The sequence below is a fragment of the Cavia porcellus genome, unplaced genomic scaffold, assembly GCF_034190915.1.
Source record: "Cavia porcellus strain 051 isolate PalLab524CR breed Dunkin Hartley unplaced genomic scaffold, mCavPor4.1 scaffold_20, whole genome shotgun sequence".
Lineage (NCBI taxonomy): Eukaryota > Metazoa > Chordata > Mammalia > Rodentia > Caviidae > Cavia > Cavia porcellus.
In genome coordinates this window covers 17,108,388-17,130,254 of record NW_026947503.1, presented here as the reverse complement: position 1 = coordinate 17,130,254, position 21,867 = coordinate 17,108,388, and positions in this window count along the sequence as shown.

Below are 21,867 nucleotides of genomic sequence, written 5' to 3'. Positions count from 1 at the left end.
TCCAATGCCATGATTATAGAGGTGAGTGTACATCTGTGGGTGGGTGTGGCCTGCATACAGTATATAGGACAGAAATAGTTTTGCTCCATGCTCCTCCCTTTTTAATCTTGTTGCTTTTGCTGTTTTCTGCCACCACAAATTGTTGCTCTCTGCCATGAGCCACCCTGCCTTGGAGCCAGCCAAGTACGCACTGAAACCTTCACAAACTGGGAGCTAAATGAACCTTCCCATCTTTAACTTTGGGTGTCAGGTATTCTTTGTTTCAACAGTGAGAAAAAGGTAACCAACACATCATTGGTATGGAAATATTTATTTTAAGATTACTAAATGTGTGCTAACATTATTGAATAAAACAATAAGAACAGAATATTTATATAACTTTATAGTACATTCTCATCTGCTATTTAAAACTTGAACATATGAGACAGATTTTGGATATCATCTTAAGTAAAGGACTGAAGGAAACATCAATAAAGGAACCAAAGGGTGGTGTCATGTCCCTTTTGATGTGATGCTATAAGAAAGACAAGATGTCACCTGTTATATATTCCTGTAATATATGTGTGACCCAAGTATGGTAATGAAGGTACATCAGACAAACTCAATTTCTGAGACATCCTAAGGAATCACTGCCCTGCATTCTTCAAAACTGTCAATAAAGCAAAAGAAGGTTAAAGGACTTTTCCAGATTAAAGGAGGAGCAGGTAATGGAAGAAGATAGGTTGGAGAATATTATTGTGTCATTTTTCAAGCCTTAATATAGATGCCATATTGGAGAATAAGATCATATTAATATTAAATTTCCTGAATTTATTTCATGAAGTAATACATATTTTTTTGTTTTAAATGATTGTTAAAAACTGCATTACCTATGGGTAAAGGGGCGTGTTATGTTCAGTTTACTGTTAATGATTCCAAAATGTCATTCATCTACATATATATATATATTTCTATGTGCACATATATTTAAATGTACATCTATCTTTCTATACATAGCTATGCATTTGAGAGTGAGAAAGCAAACATAAAATGCTATTAGCTAGTGAGTTGAGTTGAAGACTACCATGATGAACATTTCCTAAGTATGAAATTGTATCACAATAAAAAGGAAAATAAAATAATCACAGGCTTATATAATTTTCTTGTTTCATAATGCCAAATAAAGTAATTACATAACACCAAAAGAAATAAAACTGAAAGGACAAGGAAAGTGAGTGTGGGACATATCCCTGCCTGTATTCCAGGCCAGGGCATTTCAGCTGATAAACAGGTGGAGAATGACAAGTAGTAACTGCAGAGTAACATAGAAGTCCCTGGGAAATGGACCTGGAGGAAAGTTGGAGAGAAGTAGGTCCTTTTTGTTTTGTATGCTTCTGTGATACCTTATGCTCACTAATAGTAAATTCATGTCTATGTGCTACTTTAATGAAGAAACAAACTCACCAGAAATTTCCCTCTATGACACCCATGGTACAGTGCCCCACATAGGGTGAGATGTGGATCTCTCTGCAATCTCTTCAGCCTTCTATCACGGAAAAGGAAAAACTAAATTGCACTCCCATGAAAATTACTCAGGTACATCAAAAAATTGGTCTCTAAGTGTAGATCTAGTGAAGTTGGCACCTTATCATCACTGGATCATATTTGTTTGCCGTTTTGGTGGTCAATTAGTGACAATCCTGAGCAGAAGAGTGTGCTCCTTCCAGAGCCCAAGTGCCCAAGTGCTCTCCTTCTACAGCTTTAGATTTTCGTAGGTCGTGCACTCTGTGCTACCTTTTTATTCATGATGGTTCCTCTCACATCCTCCTCCCCATCCTGATTATCCCTACTTTTCCTCCGGATGCTCTAACGTATGTAACAAACACCTTATTGGCAGACCCTCGAAATTCACCTCTGAGCAAGGCAGGAGAAGTTGTGTTACTGGAGAACCCAGAATCCAACAGCTTTCAAAATGAGAAGATTCTGTGAATGTGAAAGCTCAAGTGCCAAAGTATGTAAGGTGGATTTTAGAACAAGAGAAAACAAATGGAGAGCGTTAATGGAAGACGGTGTCACCAACCAGAGTTAAGGTGAGTAAATCTGTCAGGGAAAAGATGTCTGCTTTTCTCTACTCTCTTACTATAACAATCAACAAGGAAAATTTCTATGGTCTTAAAACATGTGGGGATTTCTCCCCATCAGAAAGCAAGCAATGATTCTTACTCAGCGCCATGTCCTGGAAGAGCATGGTCTCAGGACCGTAGTCTCAGAATTGGCTGCAGGGAACTATAAGGCTTGAGAAAGAGACAGATACCACTTTGCACAAAGTGAAACTGATCAAGGACCTTCCTGAGCAGTATGGTCCTGAGTGGCAGCAAGACTAGTGGACTTTTGTAGCTTGGATCAGAGGGAAGAGGCTTACAAAATGGTTAGGACAAAAATGACTTCTTCGAAGTCAGAACACAGCTGGTTTATCTCAAGCTGATGTTAAGAATGTCAAGCTTATTTCTGACACTTTGCATTGATTTTATTGGGGCCTGGTAGAAAAACTCCATATAACTCTGTCATGGCTTTGTTTAATTATAGCATGTTGCCAAACTCTGTGAAGAAAATTCACATAGGGGAACTGAGGGGTAGTCATGCTCCTCAGAACTCAGGGTTATGGCAGTAAAGGCAAGATGAATCCTTAATGCTCTGATCGAATTCAGTTCTGATACCATCTATCTGAAGATAGCATCAGGTCCCAGAGTTTAGGGACTCAGCTCTCAGATTGAATCCCCTCTTCAGAGGCCAGTCACAAGGCCCACGCTGTTTCACCTGTGCTTCTGATTGACCTATAAATTCAATTTCATGCAATCCTCTTCTTGTATTTGCTTAATATGCTTTAGTGGCTCAGAGAATTCAAGACTCTTGTGATGTTACTAGTTTCTCAAAAGCTGTATTATAAAAGATATAGATGAAAATACGCATAGGACAAGTCAAAGGGAGAAGAGGACTGGAGTTTCTAAGACCCATTTCAGGAAAGAAAAATTATAGGTTTCATGGCATGCTTTGGGGAAAAAAATTATAGGAGAAATCATGAGTGAACATATTCTTGTTTATATCTATATCTATAGCAGTCTTGGTTACTTTTCTGGTTTCCAAGACAAAGTACCCAGAACCCCATAAGTTAAAGGCTGAGAAGTTTACTTGAGCTCACAGTTGACAGAGAGTCAGTCCATAGTCAGCTGGCTGCACCACGGGAGGCGGGCTGGGCAGGCAGGGAGCAGGAAGCAGCAAAGCAGTGGCAGCCAGCCTGCCGTCTTCCCGTCTCACTGTGTTCCACCCAGTATACTACCCTGTGATTGGTGGGGCTTCTCATTGTCCACACCCAGAAACATATTAAACCAATCAGTCAATTAATGTATTTATCACACCTTTAATCCACATTCACAGACAGATTCTCTGAGAAGACTCACATATGCAACACATGAGCTTTTGAGGGAACTTCTAGCTACAAGCTATAACAAACAGCAATATACTCACTGTAGGACATGACATAGTAGGACTAAAAAAGTGTACTAATATAGGAAGAGGCCCAAAAAGTCAAGCTCTCACACCTGTGGGATCTCATATACTGTGGAAAGGAACTATTGTTCCTCTGGGAGGAAGACTGTGTCTGTCCCCATGTCTACCTCTCTCTCATCCAGTCAGTGTGCTGTGTTCCAGCTGTTCTTGTTTTCATGTGCATTTTTAACTTCTCAATTCCAAATCTTGAAAGAGCATATTATAATGCATGTGCCCTTCTTCTGACATAGTTTTTTAGAATTTTTATTTAAATCATTCATTTCCCCTAATCCCATCTGTTCCTCACCTGCGGAGAAAAGAAAGTAGAAAAACAAAAACCAGTCAAATCTGTTACTCATGGATGCAATAAAAGAGATAGATAGGAAGGTGGAGCGCAGTAAACCCAGATAAACACTTGATTCAAGGTTATGCACCTTTACTTGTTCACAGCACAGACTGATGGCCTGGGGACTTCTGGGATGCAGGCTATCTGTAGACAGTCTAAGGAGCAGGTCTGGGGTGTGAACCCTATCTATATGATGCTCAGGAAAATCATTATGAATGCTGCTTACAAATAAAATAGTAAAACATAAGGTAAACTTGATAAACAATACTAGTAATAATAATATATACTAGTAGGTAATGAAAACTCAACTTTAAAACTATTGTACAATTTTCTCTAAAGTAATTAACTTGTGTTAAAACTAAGAAATTATCTCAATTAAAACAAAACATTAAGAAAATTTAAAAAGCCACAGGTGGAAGATTTGTAGTAATTATGCATAACAAAGAATTTATATTTAATATATTTTATGAACTCAAAATCAATACCATAGAAAATGGACAAACAAATGATAAAATGGTTTTTCATAGAAATGAAAATCCAAATGGTCTATAAATCTATGAAAATCTGCTCAATTTTATTAATAAACAGGGAAATTCATTTTAAAATCAAATTAATTGTTTTAAGTACTAAAAGTGCTTGAATGACAGGCAAGCAATCCAGATACTGACCAAAGGGAAAACTGAAAATATTACATTGCACCCATGAGGAAATGTAAACTGGCCAATGATTTTGGAAAACTGGATTTGTCTACTTGAATTTAGCCAATTTAATGTACCTTATGACACAATGATTTCACCTTAGATATAATATCAAAGTCTGTACATATATTACCCATAAGATATGAAGAAAACTGGTGAATGCACTAATCATAAAAGGAAAAGACAAAATATACAGGATACATGTAGTAACAACAAATTCAAACGTATTTTATGGTGCATACAGAGAAGAGGTTTATTGATGATGGTGAATATGTACAGTAATCTGCCTGAGATTTTTTTCATATATATATATATATATATATATATATATATATATATATAGAGAGAGAGAGAGAGAGAGAGAGAGAGAGAGTTCCGTTTCTATAAGTAGTTCAGTCATAAAGAAATTCAGTTTATCATGTTACAAGTCAAGGAACCATTGCTTGTTCTGTGAAGAAGGTAGTGACTACTGAGAACAACAGGTTATAGGTTTGCTTCTGGACTCAAGTGCTGGTTACAGGGTCACGCTTGTGTTTGAAAACTCACTGATAGCACAGTTATGATTTGTGTTCTGTGTTGGTATATTTCAAAAAACATATAAAATACCATTATGTTTTATTTTTTCTGCTACTGCATATTAATTATCTAATATATAATAGCGATTTTGAAAAGAAATGCATAAATAAACTTGTTTAATGGATTAGAGAAGGATGCTGTATAATCAACCAATCTCTATCTCATCTGTCTGTCTTCCTGTCTTTTTCTGTTTTCAACAAAATTACATTCATTTGATAATAGGTTGAGAGTAGGATTTGGAGGTTTTTTGTTTGTTTGTTTGTTTTTTCATATCCAAGCAGAATACCTAGGAAAGGAGCCATGGTAAGGCAAATATTTAAGATACTACAAAATGATTTACTTTTTTCTTTATATCATAATAGATTTCACATTGTTATTGCCAGTATGTTCCCTAATGATCTGAAGGTTATTTGTTTTCTGAGACATGTTCTTTTTTGAAGGTCAAAGTTTAAAATAAAATATACTGGAGAAATAAATAATATATTATAAACCCTAATAACTAATTTATCAGTCTTTTAATATCGTGAAAAACCCAAATATTTGACGCAGTTTGAATAATAGCAAGTATTTGTATTTGCCAAATCATATAACTTTGCTTTCAGTTGGACAACATATATGTCCACTCTCTCTTGGTTCTGTATTTTATGCTGAATCCCCATTTCAATGCAGTATTTTTAGTATGTGTTATTTTTATTTAACCAATAATTCAGTACATATTTATCATATAAAACATGATGTTTTGGAATATATACCACATGGAATGAAGAAATTGGAATAATTGACATACTGATTGTCTCATATAACTAGATAATTATTATTTTGAAGTGGAACACCTTAAATTCACATCCTTTATGTCATTATGAAGGATAAGGTATTACCTGTAATTACCATGTTATACAGTATCATTTGTACCAAGTGAACTTGCAATATTGTTACACGATATCAATATCAATTGAACTTATTTCTCTTGTCTAACAGAAAGGCTGTAAACTGTGATCCACACCTCTCCACCTTCTTCCACTGCTCCACTTTCCCCTCATAAACCCCATTCAACTCTCCACTTTTTGAATTTAAATTTTACAAAATCTACATGCAAGTAAGATAAACCAGTGTCTGTTTTTCTGCATCTGGCTTATTCCACTGTCTCTTCTTCATACAAAAAATGATTTTTTTCCTTTGAAATATTTTACAAGAGACTTTAGTTTCTTGGTTGAAACACAAACTGTCTGTCTGACTTGGTCAGTACCACAGTTCAGTAATACAGTCACAATATCACTATACTTACTTCTCCAATCATTTTCACTTATAAGTGGATTTTTACTAGCTGGTCACATCACATACCTGTGTAATGCTAGAGTATTAAGCATAAAAATGTATATTCAATTATGGTTTTAATTATTTTATACAGTTTAAGGATGTACGGGCATATTTTATAAATTCATCATTTTATTTGTAAGCATGGTTCATAATGATTTTCCTTAGCATCATATGGATAGGATTCACACCCCCAGACCTGCTCTGCTCACACTGTCTGCACATAGCTTACAGCTCTCATCCCTGGGCCGACAGTCTGGGCTGTGAATAAGCAGAAGAACAGCATCTTGGATCAAGTGTTTCTTAGACTATGCCGTTTTCCATCTATCTCTTTAGCATGCATGAGTAGCAAACCTGTTTTTTTTTTTTTTTTTTTTTTTTTTTTTTTTAATGTGTTTGTTTTGTTGTGTTTTTGTACTAGGAATCAAACTCAGGACCTCACACTTGCCAGGCAACTGCTGTGCCTTTCAGCTACATCTCTGGCTTTACTCGTTTTTATTTTTGTACTTTCTTGCTTTTCTCAGGAAATGGGAAACAGCAAAGATTAGAGGAAATGAATAATTTAAATAAAACTACCTTAGAAGAGGGACACATAAGGATTTGGAAATGAGAAGTATTTTCAACAAAACAAAATAAAAACAAACAAACAAAAATGACTGAAATACAGAACACTGGCTGGCTGGAAGGTCAGGACTCCGAGGAAGCAGATATTGAAGGACACTCTTCCTTCCAGATGTGCAACAATTTCCTTCCCTGGGGAATGAAGCCTCCTATAGTTTTGTCCTCATGAAACTGGAAATTTTCAGGAGACTCCAGAATTGCAAAATAGTCACATCAGAGGGAGATCATAATAGAGCACTCTTTTAGGAAAAGCCACATTATTAATGTTGTCAATAGCACAAAATAGAATTTTAAGGTAGAAAAAGACTTCAGAAACTGATTCTGTAAAATTTTGATTAGAATGAAAATTATATCAGAAAATAGTTAATAAATTCACTTAGATTTCGTATTATATAGTCCTGCCATTATAAATAATAAAATGCATAAGTAAATCTACATTTATGTTTCTTAGTATAGAATAAGTGATGAGACAGCATCTTGTAATAACTGTGGACCGCAAATTTTCCTTTAAGCTTAAATGATACAATTACTGATCAAGGTAGATGATGTAATAGATCTAATAAAGTGAGGCATATTAAATTATATCTCATAAAATTACACATAATGAAGAAATATGCATAATGGAGACATATTAGAAAATACAGGTATTGAATAGATATGCACATATGGAATTAGTGTATAATTTACTATTTTAAGAGACGTGTGTGAATGATTAAAAGACCATTACCATGTGCTGTTAAATTTTATAATTTGTTGAAAAATTAAAAGTATTAGGAAAAATTCTTAGATCAGTGTTATTTTAAAAGTCACTATTTTAGTGTAATTTGTTTTAGGAAATTCTTTTATCTTCTCTAGATAATCTTGGTGCACATTAGACAAAATTTATATCTGGAGAAACATATGAAGCTTGTAAATATGCCATTTTATATAGAAGCAATAAATATTTTATTCTATTTTATATCTACTGGCAATAGATACAAGTAATATCAACAAAAGTGATTTTAATAAATCTCCCTGCCATTAGGTTAAGCCCCACAAAGCTCTGGAAGGAAATATCTATGCTGTGCATGCTGTTTTTTATGACCCTTGTGGTGCACTAAGATGTCTATTACTAAGCAGCAGTGTAAATGGAATAAGAGTAATTATTATTGACACATAATGTAATTACCAATAATGTATTGGGTTCAAATGAAGAGGAGCATTTTGATCTTCACATGAAGCAATTGATATGTTCAGCTCCCATTTGTGTTAATAGCAGAGTATTCCCATGAATCTCAGTGTCAACAAAAGAGAAATGTTCTCTGAAGGATGCTCATCAAAATTCAAGCTGTTTTATTCAGCAGAAAGAGAAAGAGAGCTCCCTGAGAAAGATCTATTTTTTAAATGAAAAGCAATTTCTACTCCACTGAGCATAACCAAAGACTGCCTACCCTTCCAAACACTTCCTGTGTACTATTTTCTACTAAAGAGGATGATTTCTTTCAGGGTTTCTGTTGTACAAAGTAAATTTTTTTTTCCGAGGAAATAAATCATTTGTGCAGCATTGTTGCCAAATAATGTACTTATTGAAGATTCTGGGAATCTTCTCTGTGCACAACTGAAGATGATGCTAGAGAATTATCTCTTGGTCCAAAAAAGTTTCTTCATTCCCTCTCACGTTTATTTTCTGATGGAAATGAGGAGTAATTATTTTTCCACAATGCAGATAAGAAAGCAATAGCTCATTGCATCAGGCTAAAAACACAGGTTTCCAGATTTCATCCTTGGTGTAATTTTCAAGAAATCAAAATTTCACTCAATTTATTTATTATGTCAAGAGCAAATAAGCATCAATAACTTAGAAAAGTTGTATCCAAATTGACTGTTACTAATTTGAGTGAATAACTACAAAATACAGTTTGATTTATATTATTTACTACTATTTAATCTTCAAATATTATGAACAACACTAAAAATCATATTATGAGAGCCTTCAGGGAACCATTTTATGAATAGATTAAAATTATTTGCAATGAACATGCTGTTTGCCTATAAGTAAAACAATGTTTTTAATGTATCCCTAAAACTTGGTAAATTGTGGGATATTTGACCAATAAAGTGCTGAAAAGGATGTTTTTACAGTTATTTACTGTTATGAGAAAACATTTATATCCTTCATTGAAAGTGAGCGCAGATTGGTATATGAAATAGAGCTTTAAATATAGTATCAGCAATATCAGTGCATGTATTTTTTATAATTTTCTGTCTTTTGTAAGAGAGAGGGAGAGAGATCCAGCCAGACAGACAGACAGATAGACTGACAGAGTTATAAAAGGAGACATTTGAATTACACCAAGCTATTAAAGTGTGACATGTCTTGGGGGTGAGAGAGCATGGTTGACATCCAACTTGGATAATTCAGTGACTCCGTGAGGCTCTGTCTCAAAATAAGTAAATAAAAGTGTAGGAATGGATGTCAATGCAAAGACTTTGGGTTTCATCCCAATATTTAAAAAGCAAATTGTGAGCTAAATTTTGGGTAATTTTTAATATTCTTTTCTTGCTTTTGAGTAATTAAGGTACACCCGTTATTGAAATCATAAATGACATTTTAACTCATTTGGTGAAGTTTAAAAGTTATCTTTCAAATGCTGTCTTTGAAATATTATTTATGTATATACTATGTTGTATTTATTTATTTAATTTTGTCTATTACAAAAGGTGAAGTTTATGTAGTAATTCTTACCTAATAATCATATTTCAATTAGTTGACTCAAATTGAGTTGTAATATTATTGTTTATCTTTTCAATTGATATGTTTCTAGTTAATATTAGGTAAAATAATCATATCATATTAGATGTAAAAATCTTTAAATATTTTAGGAAAAATGTAAATATAGTCCCTTCAAACTCTTTGATGCAAACTATTGTGTTCACTATTCATTAAGTATTCAAACAGAAAGACAGAGATTAACTGATTTCCTCTGAGAATAGACGGTGAACTTTTGTTTTTTAGAATGAGAATGTAACTTACAAGGATATCTTGTTTTTCTTCCCTTTGAGAAGTGTTTTAAGATGACCGGTGAGATTACAATATCAACATAATATTTTAGTCCAAAAAGCTTGCTGAAAGCCATAATAATAACATTCAAGCTTCATATCTTCATTTCCGTTAAGTGGCCAGTCTTCGGAACATAATATTAGATATAAAAATATAAATATTAGTAGAGCTTTTTCACTTTAGTTAGAAATTTTCCTTATTTACCGTATGGAATGTTATTCTTTTGCAGTGATTTGTTAACACTTCTTTGAAAGACATACCAAAAGTGATTATGTTTATATTGTCTTCTAGCTAATAGAAAATCTCATCTCTGCAAAAAAAATCAAGATTGAAGATTAAGATACTAAACCCATATCTCATGGAATTAAATAAGACTGAAAAGAAATGTGAGGCCATAAATATATCAAATGGCACTGGTAATGCTATCTGAACAGTAGCATATGACTGAAATCAGAGTTTTTCTAAAAGATTACTGCAATACTGACCAAGCCTGTGATATTGTGATGAGAGGGAAAACTATACAATGTGAAATCTATTCATTCTAATGCAGGTAGAAGAAAAAGGTCTCAAGTGAATTTTGTTTCATGTATACTATAGACATATGTGCTAGTCTTTTGGCCATATTTTTAATTTTAATTTTAAAAAGAAAAAACAATAAAGAGAATTTCAAAACAGGATAAAAGATTAACAATGGTTAATATATATGTATTGCTATCTTCAAAGTAGTTGCTGATATTTGACATGTAGGCATGAAAAATTAATCAAACAATATAAGCACAAACCTTTCTTTTCAATGAACTAAAAGAAATTAGTAGTATAATTACCTTAGGTATCATATATATATATATATATATATTATTTTTTTCTCTTCTTTCTCCCATTTCACCTATTATTTAATTGTGAACAGGTTCTTCCCTTTTCACAATGTCTACTGTAGATTTTGAATCATGTGTAAACATATTATTTGAAAGAGTAAATGGGTCTGATTATTTAATCAGCTATAAAACAGTAATCAGAATTCTTTTCATTTAAAATAATATAATTTAATATAAAATAATTAATATAATTTAATATGATATAATTAAATTTAAAATTACAATAAAAATAAAAAGAAAAAAATGGCAGATGGAAAACATGAAAAATAAGTCTTAAATCGCTAACCTGTCTCTTCCTTAACTAATGAGAATTCTAGGTTGAAATACAGTATAAGCACAGAGGAAGGAATTATCAGATAAGAAAGCAATTTTGTGTTGGCTTAATGCCATCTTTGGGTGGTCCATACCTTTCAGTAGTACACAGGAAGGTAATAGATTTATCTCCGCTTTGTCAAGTCTTTGTTTTAAGGTCACAAATGATTGGTGAGATTTTAGATTTTAGGTTGTGAACAGTTTTTCTCCCAAAATCTTGAAGGTACGCTCTACAGTCTTCCAGCATTCAGTGTCACAGGCTGAGCAGAAAGAGAAAAAGAGGATCCAAGATATACGTTTCACTGAGGGAGAGAGACAGTGGGGAATCCCACCACGAAGGCTGTCCACAGGAGTTGTGGAAGACAAGCTTGTTGGAAGCAGATGGACAGAGGATAAAGATTGAAGATCTGTCCTGTGAATTGGGAAGATGTGTCACACTGTGGGTAACAAACTTTGGGAAAAAATTGTTGCTGAAGTTTGACAAATCTGTTAGAGTTCTTATGAAAAAGGAACTAAATAAAAACCAAAGATACTTATTCATTCAATTATTTATAAAAATATTTACAGTAACTTTGTGAAAATAAAAATGTTTTAAGAGGAAGATAACAAGAAATCCCGTTTTATGTTTTTTTCTTAGAGTAATAAGAGTTTCTGAAAGAGGAATTAATAAAAAATAATGGATAGAAGTATTATAAACTACAAGCTACAATAACAGAAATTTTTATGCAAAACACAAATAGGATACCATAAAATTACTTTACTTAGTATGAGACACCATTTGCATAACAAATCATTCACATGAATTTGGTTTAACTATCAATTGTGATGTAAAAATATTGGAAACTTGGAATTTGGGGAAAGATATGCAATAATAAGTGCTCAACTTTAAGAGAAGACTCTTAAGTGATACTCTTTGAATGTCATGAACTCAGAAATGTCACCATATGCTGACATTTAGAACAAAAACAAATGATTTTGCTGCCTTCAGGTATCAGTCTTCAGTATTAGAAAGGTGGAGAAGGGAGCTATAATATTTTTAATATGGAACATTAATACTTTAAAATATGTGCATGTATCATAAATCCAATACAGTCAGTAGGATTTCTTTTTCCAATATAAATTGCGTATGTGAAGAATTAGTGTAAGTTGCATATATTCCATATGTGAACGACTGCAGAACACGGGCTGAAGACACTGGAACTAAAGTGAATGCTTTGGATGCGGACATCTCTGTAGTACTGAGAGAGGAGTTTGTGAAAGCATTGAAAAGGGTGGTGTCTGCAGTCTTTTATTAGGAAAGCACTTACTTTGAGTTGCACCATATCTCACTTTCATAGTGTCCCTGTGATATATCCTTTACCAGCACTGTTTATCTATCATTGAAGTCTTTTATATGCCTGTTCTGAACACCGATCTTCTCGTTCTCGATCCCCTTTTGGAATGACTAGGCATTCTTTGAGTCCTAAGCGATAGCTGTGCTGAAAGTTGAGGGATGGTATCCCCACTGCTGCTCTTCCAAGTTCAGCACTCATAAACCCAGCTGGCTGCCTGATGCCTTCACTCAGCTGTCTCTGGGGCACTGTGGAATTGTCATGTCCCAAATGGAATCCATGCTATTTTACCACCAAACTTTCCTCCAGGGCTTCACTTCTTAGTGCGGCCTCTACCATCCTGCACTGCTTGTCTCAAACTGGGAACTCTCTTTGGTATACGAGTCTTGCTTTCCTTCCATAATCAATCTGTTGATTTCCTTTTAAATATCTCTTTGGGGTGATCTATTTTTCCTACATCCACTATCCCTCTCGTTTCATGCCTTGATTAATACAGGAACTGTTTTGCTAGATATCAAAATCATTAAGTAGAATAAAAATAATGAGAGGAAGCTGATGTGTAAGCTGAAGCAAAGAGAAATCTTGAAAATCAATATTGAGAAGAGTACTACAAATTATATACTTCTGAGTAAACGTATATTTCTATTTTCCACATGTATACTTCAAATTGTTGCAATACATTCTTCAGTGTGTATCCTTGAAATTATATTTCATCATATAATTGTTCATAGCCCACTTAATCACCCACTTATTGTATGAGTGCAAAAATTCATCTAATTAGACATCTAATACATTTTGTTTTCTGGTAAGGATAACAATGGTAGAATTTCTGGGTTTCAAAATATATTTCTTACTTCATGCCTCTCTGTAAAAATAAATTACCTTTCAAAAACAAGTGCCCAAACTCAATTCTTTTAAAAATGGGGATTATTTTCTTTCAAAACAGAATTTCAGTGCCATCAGGCACTGAATACACTTCATTTTCATGAAGATATCTAGGACTACAATGGAAAAAAGAAAAAAAAAAAAAAAGTCCCACATATTCCAAAGGTCTGGTAGCAGTATACTCTGTCCACTGTTTGAAAGTAAAGTGCCAAAGCAGAATGAAATGGCAGTTCTTAGAACACTTGTCACCTTTGCTGCCGGTCTCCCCTTGCATGGGATCTACTCCCTGAGAACTGCGATGTGGACTTCTTAGCAGGAGCAGGATGAAAAGACAGCTCAAAGGAAAGGAAAAAAATCAATGGGGAAAGAAATCAATGTGAAAGTTGTAAAAGCTACACCAATTAGTTCTCTAATATATGGCCTTTTGAAGTGCCAAAGAGCATTTTTAAGTGCTTTTTATTTTTATTCGAATAGACTCACTGCTAATGGTACAGAAGCAATCACGGGAAACTAAAAAGAACCCCAAACAGAGCCTTCATCAGCTGGAGGAGTATTTAGAGTCTACGATGGCCTTTATATTCTTCTCTGCTTTTCTTGCTGCCTCTCTGCTACTTTTCAATCTGTGTGAACACATAAACTCAGAGCGCATTTTCATCTCTTGAGTAGGGAAAAGGTCGAAGAGATAATATTGCTCTCTTTTTATTTTGGAATACACTCATAGATTTTTACTCAAACAAATTATCATTAAGAAGCTCAAATTTACAAAATGGAAACTGTGAGGATTACCATAGCCAGAATGGATATTTTACTTTAAAAAGATATTTTAGGCTCTCTGATTTTTGATGTAAGTGTAATGAAAATTTTAATAGAGAGAGAATTTTTATTCACTAAGAACCTTTTATTTGTTCAATTAAGCTCTTTTTATTTTAGAGCATAAAACAAAACAGAACAGACCAAAACTATGCAAGCAACACAAGATTTCAAAACAATACAACAGGAAATCAACCTTGGCTATCACAGTGTCTCCTGTTCTTCCTGAAATAGCTGTCCATATCTTCACACACACTGAATTCAAACAAAACAAATGGTATAAATTTGATCATAACAAAAGAATGAAAGCTTTATTACTCTTCAAAATCAAACAATAGGAAAATCAATATTTCTTCTTTATTACTCTTCAAAATCAAACAATATTTCTTGTTCTCTTCAAAATAGCTGTTCATACTTTCACATATATTGAAATAAAATAATAAAAAACAGACCAAAATCAATCAAAGCAATGAATAAAAGCATTACTGGACTTCAAAAATAAGATGGTAGAAAATCAGCAATGGCTACCACAGTGTCTCATTTTCTTAAAAGTAGCTCTTCATACCATTCCATGTAATAAAATCAATTCTTATAAATTCTTTAAAAGAAGTTTTAGGCAAGCATAAGCCTATACATATACATCTATTCTTTCTGTATTAGATGGAAAACCAAAACAAAACAAAGCAACATACAAGAACAACAAAAAACAACAGAGACAAATAACAATTAAAAAGGGCCCCAAAATAATAACAATGTAGACTTTCAAAATGAGGTGTTAGAATATAACTAAGGTGGTTATTTTTCATAGTTACCAAGTAAACTCATGAAGAAAATGGAAAATATGCAAAAATTGAATTCAGGATAATAAATCATAAATAATAATCTAATTCAAATAAATAGTCTTTGTCATCGCTATTCTAATGTTTATGACATGGTCCTTGACTCTAATCCCTGCATTTACTCTGTGGTGGTTCCCATCCGGCGCCCATTTCCAGATAAGGAAACAGTAGAGAGGACAGTAATTTACCCAGCCTGACCTGAGTGACAGTGGTATTTCACACTAGACTTTTGGGACTGTTTGGCTCTTTAATGCTGGTGCCTTGTGATTGGTAAAGGCTGTAGAACTTTATCGCCTTTAGAGTACAATCAACAAAACAGTGCACTCGCAAGCAGTGATGCTGAAAGTTTGTGGATATCAGAGCAGTGAGCTGAAAATAATAGAAATTATGTGAATCAAACAATAAAACTTGTTTTGATTACCCCCATGTTAAAATGTAATAGATGAAGTGCAGTCTTTTAATAAATAATAAATATCTTAGAAGGCAAGCACTGCTAGTCTGTCAGCAAATACCCCTATTGTTGAGACTGAGTACATGTACAGGTTTCCTATAAAAGAATGTGTGTGAAATCTTCATCTGACTTTTCCTGAGAAATCCTACAAGAAGAGGCTGGTGTGAAAAACGTAATGAAAGATGACTACACTGACTTCATTATATTTGGCAATGTCTCCTAAGTGTTTCCTTTTATTTTACCAATTATTTTAGAGGTCTACTCTTGCTTTCATCAGTGTTATAACTTTTTTTTTGATTTCTCATTTATTTATACTTTAATTCTTATCTCCTGCTTTCTGTAAGTTTTCCCAATTCTTGAGTTAAATACATTTTAATTTGTTCTTGGCAACAGATGACTTTAAGTATTTGAGTTTTTCATTGAGGCCAGTGGCAATTTCTGCTTCAAGTTTATCACAGTATTTGATAATATATTTCTCAAGAAGAGCACAGAGATTAACATTATAGTATTACCTACAAAGAATGACTTGAAAGCATGGAGTTGTGATTGCTAACCCACAGAACTTTTCTTCAGTACACCAAAGGAGAAAACAATACAGTCGCTAGGTATTTCCCAAAGTTGCTGAATGATTTTTCCTCACTGGTAGATAGCCTTTGTTTCCCTGCTCCTAATAAAGTCTTCTCTATGTCTATGAAGGACACATGCAGCTGGGGATACTCACAAAGCAGATAGTGAGGCTCCAGGTGATTGATTTGAAGGCTGTCATTGCATTATTGCTTGCAATGAATTTAGTTTCTCATGTTTAAAATATGTATAAAGAATAATTTACAGTACTTAATTTTAAGATAACTAATTTCCCCTAGTATATGTTGAAGTTATCCTTGCAAAAACGACCTAGACAATGACTAGTCATTTATTTTTTATTTTTTGTTTTTAAAATGACAAATAAATTATTTGTATTCATCATTTGTTTTCAAGTATTATATATATAGTGGACTAGTTACATACAGTTAACGAACACATGCATTATATCACACGTGTAGCAATTTTTGTGGTGAGAACAGTTCACATTCCAACAATACAATATATAGTTGTTATAATGCATAATTAATCCATTTAACATATTCCTCCTATCCGTAATTTTTTTTTTAATATTTTGTTTGTATCTTTTCCAGATAAATGAATAACACTAAAGTGCCATTTTCTTCAAAAGAGGAATTTTAGTAAATTAGAAACTTTGGCTGCTATAGACCTCCAAGCTTAAAATCTTTTTTTTTTAATCTAGCATAAGTCTTTCATTTGGAAGAAGCTCAATTTATAATTATTGACTTATTTTTATTCATATAATTTAAATCTAATATATTCTGTAGACAGAAATTATTTTTAAAAAATGTTTTTATCAGTATATTTTTGCAGTATAGGCAGTTTACAATCATTTGGAGACTGGGTTTGTTTATATAATACACTTTACTTCTTTTTTAACCCCCTTTCCCTCCTTCATCTTTTACTCATCCCTCTTCCCTCTTTTCAAAAGCCATGCAAAATATCCTAATAACCTCAATAAATATAAACATATATATCATAAATATTAACTAAGTTTAAGAAATTATTTTAAAAATCTTTTGACACATCCTTTCAATGTTTTCCAAAACTTTGATATCCTTAACTAGATAAGCAATACAATATAAAGACATATAGTTTTTGGACTAAAATGCTTATAGATTTAATGTTATTATTGAACTCACTTTAGTTTCTTGAAAATATCTCTTATATGGTAAACATGAGATTTTTTTTTTAAATATGTATCTGTCAGAGAGCAAAATACCCAGTAATTTTTTCTCTCTCACTGTTCATTCAGTCTCAGATGAAAAGCCAAGGTTGCTTAAAATTGATCAGACTAGAACCTCCTCATTTCATTCTGGGCAAGGAAGAGATCATATGAGCCGCTGAACACTAAGGGTTTACAAAACAGTTTACAGATGGATATTTGAGCTGTACTACTCTGAAGTTCACAAGATACGGGAAAAACCCCATCAGAATTTAAGGTTTCATTTTTTTCATTTTAAATCATTTGTAATGGAGCCTGAACCTGTCCAGGAATAGTGTGCCCTTCTGTTCCACAAAGTGATTTTTAGGATTGATACTATTGATAAAACTAGCTGAAAGTGATTTCTAAAGTGATATTATGACATGTGAAAACATTATTTTCAATGATCACGTGAAATTGTGATTATTTTTAACATTTGAGGAAATATTGTCCTAATATCTACCACCCTCATAATCTCTGGGGACTTTGTACTTGTCAATGTAATTTCTCTAATAATGAAAACAATACAAATATTGCAGAGATGAAATTGAAATGCAGACATGTTTCATGCTAAGACTGTGATTATCACTTTACATTATATAGAGAAGCAAAAAAGCATTTTATTGATCTGAAGTACATTTCAAAAATGTTTCCTTTTTAAATATAATTTTTATGCTGGAACCAATAACAATAATTTTTGGTTTCATTTTTTTCTGCTTCTGAATAGGGGCTGAAGAATGTAGGAATTGAAATAAATTAGCCACCTATAAAGAAATAAATGTATGTAGGGAACACAAAGCCAGTGAGTTCTCAAGAAGTAGATCTCCATTTGATCACATTTCAGTTAACCTTGGCAAAGGTCTCTTCTGCATCCTACAAGCATGGCAGGTGCTGAATGAAATAGGTTAAGCTGTTAAGTCTCTTGGTAAGCATTCCACCTAGCAAAATTAAAGATTTCATTAATATTATTCTTGTTAAAATTGTTTCATATAATCATTATTACAACTACAATTTACTGAGTGCCTGTAGATGCCAAACAATTTATAACACTTGCAAAAATATAATTTGAAGTGAATTTTATTATTCCTAGTTTACAGATGAGTGAACCGAAACTTGGAGAAGTCTATTTTGCTATAGTATACTGCTAATTAGTGTTCTGACACCAATTCATATTTGGAAACACCTAGTGTTATAGTCTACACTTTTTCCATTCCATCCAGATGATTACACTAAATTAATACAATTCAGGCACCAGGAGAGGAATCCCATCATTTAGGCAGCCATGTTATTATATCAATATCTTTCATCTGCACTTCAGTATCTCATATACATAATCTCAATTAACTCATCAAACGTGCAAAATCTAAGATTGAAATTATAAGGAATTAAAGAGCAGGAAGAAAAAGTGAGAAGGAAGTGCCTGCTTTGTATGGAATCACTATGGAAAAGAAAGGTCACATTGCCAGCTGGAGCTATGCTGTCTGTCATCAGGTTTTATAATACGGTGTAAACACTGGGTCTGTGACACTGAACAAGTAGGGAGTAGCTTATTACCACCAAAAATAGCACAAATGCCAAGCAACTTTAGCTGGCTTCACCTCAGGAAATTTCTCCATTCTCTGAGAATGTAAGGTTACATTAAATTATTTAGAAACTTAAGGTTTGAGTGTGTGAAAAAAGTCAAGCCTGGTCACATTATTATGATGATGTTTGAATACAGACTACTTCAAATTAGACTTACTGCATTCTTGACTTCAAATTTGATAAAGAGTCCTAATAGTAAATCAGGTGCTGAATTATGAAAAATAAACATTATATTCGATTATATGAAAAGATGAACTATACACGTATTAGTGAAAACCCACTTGTTATATTTCTTTGAATTTGAAATGGAGAGACCATTTCCAAGGCAAAAATCTGTCTACCAAGTGTCACTCTGCGATAAGACTTGAAATGAAATTATAAATCCCCAAACAGACTTATTATAGTGGAAAAATCTGACAGAATCTTAAACAGGAAGCAGAATACGGCAAAGGTGATGAGGAAAACTGACTCTATCAGATTCTTAATTAAAACAATATAGTAGTAAATCAGAATAATTCTATGATCATTTATATTGATTTATTACTAAAAGTATCATTATTTCTTTTTCATAAAATGAATTTTGATTATTCTCTTTGAAGAAATTCTCTAACATCATATTACAAAAGCACTCTAAAGAAGCATCTGATGTAAGATGACTTTCCATTTAAAATAAATTATACTTTTTCTTTTTTAACTGAAAATGTCCAAAATTCAAGAAGAAATGTGATTAAGCAATATTCACACCCTTGCTTATATTGTCTAAGTGTGTCTTGTCTATACTAGGTGCAACTTACTTGGCAATGTCCTACAGACTTTGTCAGGGAGATCCTATGTTAAATTAAACTGTGTACAGAGAAATGATACTTAATACAGGTGGAGATGCTGGTTCCAGATCAGAAGTGGGGTATGGAGAGCAGAGCTTTCTCAGATGACTTCCTCTGTTCTTCCTCAGCGGTATGTGAGAGGCTCCATGAAACACAGGTACCTTCAAAAAATAGAAATCACTTGGATAAAACATTCAAGCATGCTATCTGCTGAATTTAATTTGTCCGGCTTCCATTCCACTATTAGTTGTTAAATACTTAATCATGTTTCCCAATTTATAGTACAATTTTATTTTTAATAATATTATCCACAAAGGATACTGTACTTAACCACTCTAAAGTAGATACAGACAAAAAGTACATGAGCTTAAGTAAATAACAGAAATCATGAATTTTCAGCATATGAAAGAAATGGAATTCATAAGGCAAATTCAAGCAGATATCCAGGACAATAAAAATTCTACTGAAAGTGCTCACAGAAGATTAAGCCAGTGTGGGAGCAGAATCTCAGCTATAGAAGACAGGCTTGCAGTTAGCATTCATGAACAGAAAGATTTCTTCAAAATATCAAGGGATTATGAGAAATCAATTCACTAGCTGCTACATGAGGCAATGAAGAATAATGTAAGTTTAACTGAAGTCAATGAAAAAGTAGGAGATAACACAAATGAGGTCCCATTTGACCCAGCTTTTCCCTTTCTGCATATCCTCCCAGAAGAACTAAAAACATCATACCGGAGCGATATCTTTGCTTCCATATTGTGGATAATATCTCTGCAGTTACTTGAGAAACTATTTCTGATCTGATTTTTTTCCCAGAGCCTCATTCAATTGCTTTATGGTTGCCATTTCATAGAAGCGAGGCTTACAGATTGTCCCATCTCACTGACCCTTGGGTTTGCCTTCGGTGAATAAGATGTCAGATGTTGCATCTTGTTTAAGTGTCTTCTCATTTTCTTTTCTTATTTTTTTTAAGTTAAATTCCTGGAATGATGCTTGTAAGTTGCTTACGGTGAGTTGCTATATTGCTAGTGTTTAGAACCCTTAGGTAATGACTATTTATCTGAAATATCATTCATATATAGCTGGCTTTTGAGTTCTGAGTATATTGGAAAATCCCTTCAATTTTTTGGAGATGAGAAGTTGATGCTTATTTGACTCAATCCCTAGTTCTTTGCAACTATGCCTGGAACTTTGGAACTATGGAAGTATTTTCTGTGACCCTTAGGCAATCTCATCCTTGGAATACCAGGAAAGATAGCTGTTTAGAATAATTATGCCACTTTTGGTTATAGTGGTATCAATAGCATCAAACACAGCCTGGAAGATCAATCACAAACTGAGCTAGCCATTAATTTGCCACTTTCAATATTATGAACTAGATTTGTGGTTACATTTAAAAAATATAAAACAAACCAGAAAATTATATGGAGTATAAAATTCCTTAATATGTCAAGTTTTCCCTCAGGGGTTAAAAATTAAAATGGGTTAGGGAGAAAATAGTGTGGTAAAAGAAGAGAAGGGGATTAGAAGTAAGGTTTCAGGACAAAGGGGGATTACACTAACTTTGGGAAACTGGTGCAGAGGACTAGAGGGAAAGAGAGAAGGAAGAACAAAACCCCACCATAAAGAGGCTAGAAAGTATGTTCTCACTCAGATAAAAGCAAGATCAAACAATAAAGGAGAAAAAAAAGAACAAAAACCAAAAGCAAAAACAGACAGAAAACCACAACAACAGCTAAAACTACAAAAAAATAAAAACAAAATGAGAGAAAGAAAAAAAGAAAAAAAGTTTAATTCTAGGTTTGGCCCTACTATCACTGGTAAACAAAGTGTTTAGAAAGAGTTCAGATCCATGCTGATCTATCCCAGCAAGCCAGCAGTAGCTTTTTGGCAAGGTAGTGGATAATCTCAATGAGCCTGTACTTTCTGATGAAGAGCAGACTCAATTGTTTTGCAGCCATCAATGCAACTTCCTTAGGCCTGAGCCGAGCTGGGACCCACTAGATGAAATGGCAGCATCTCTGAG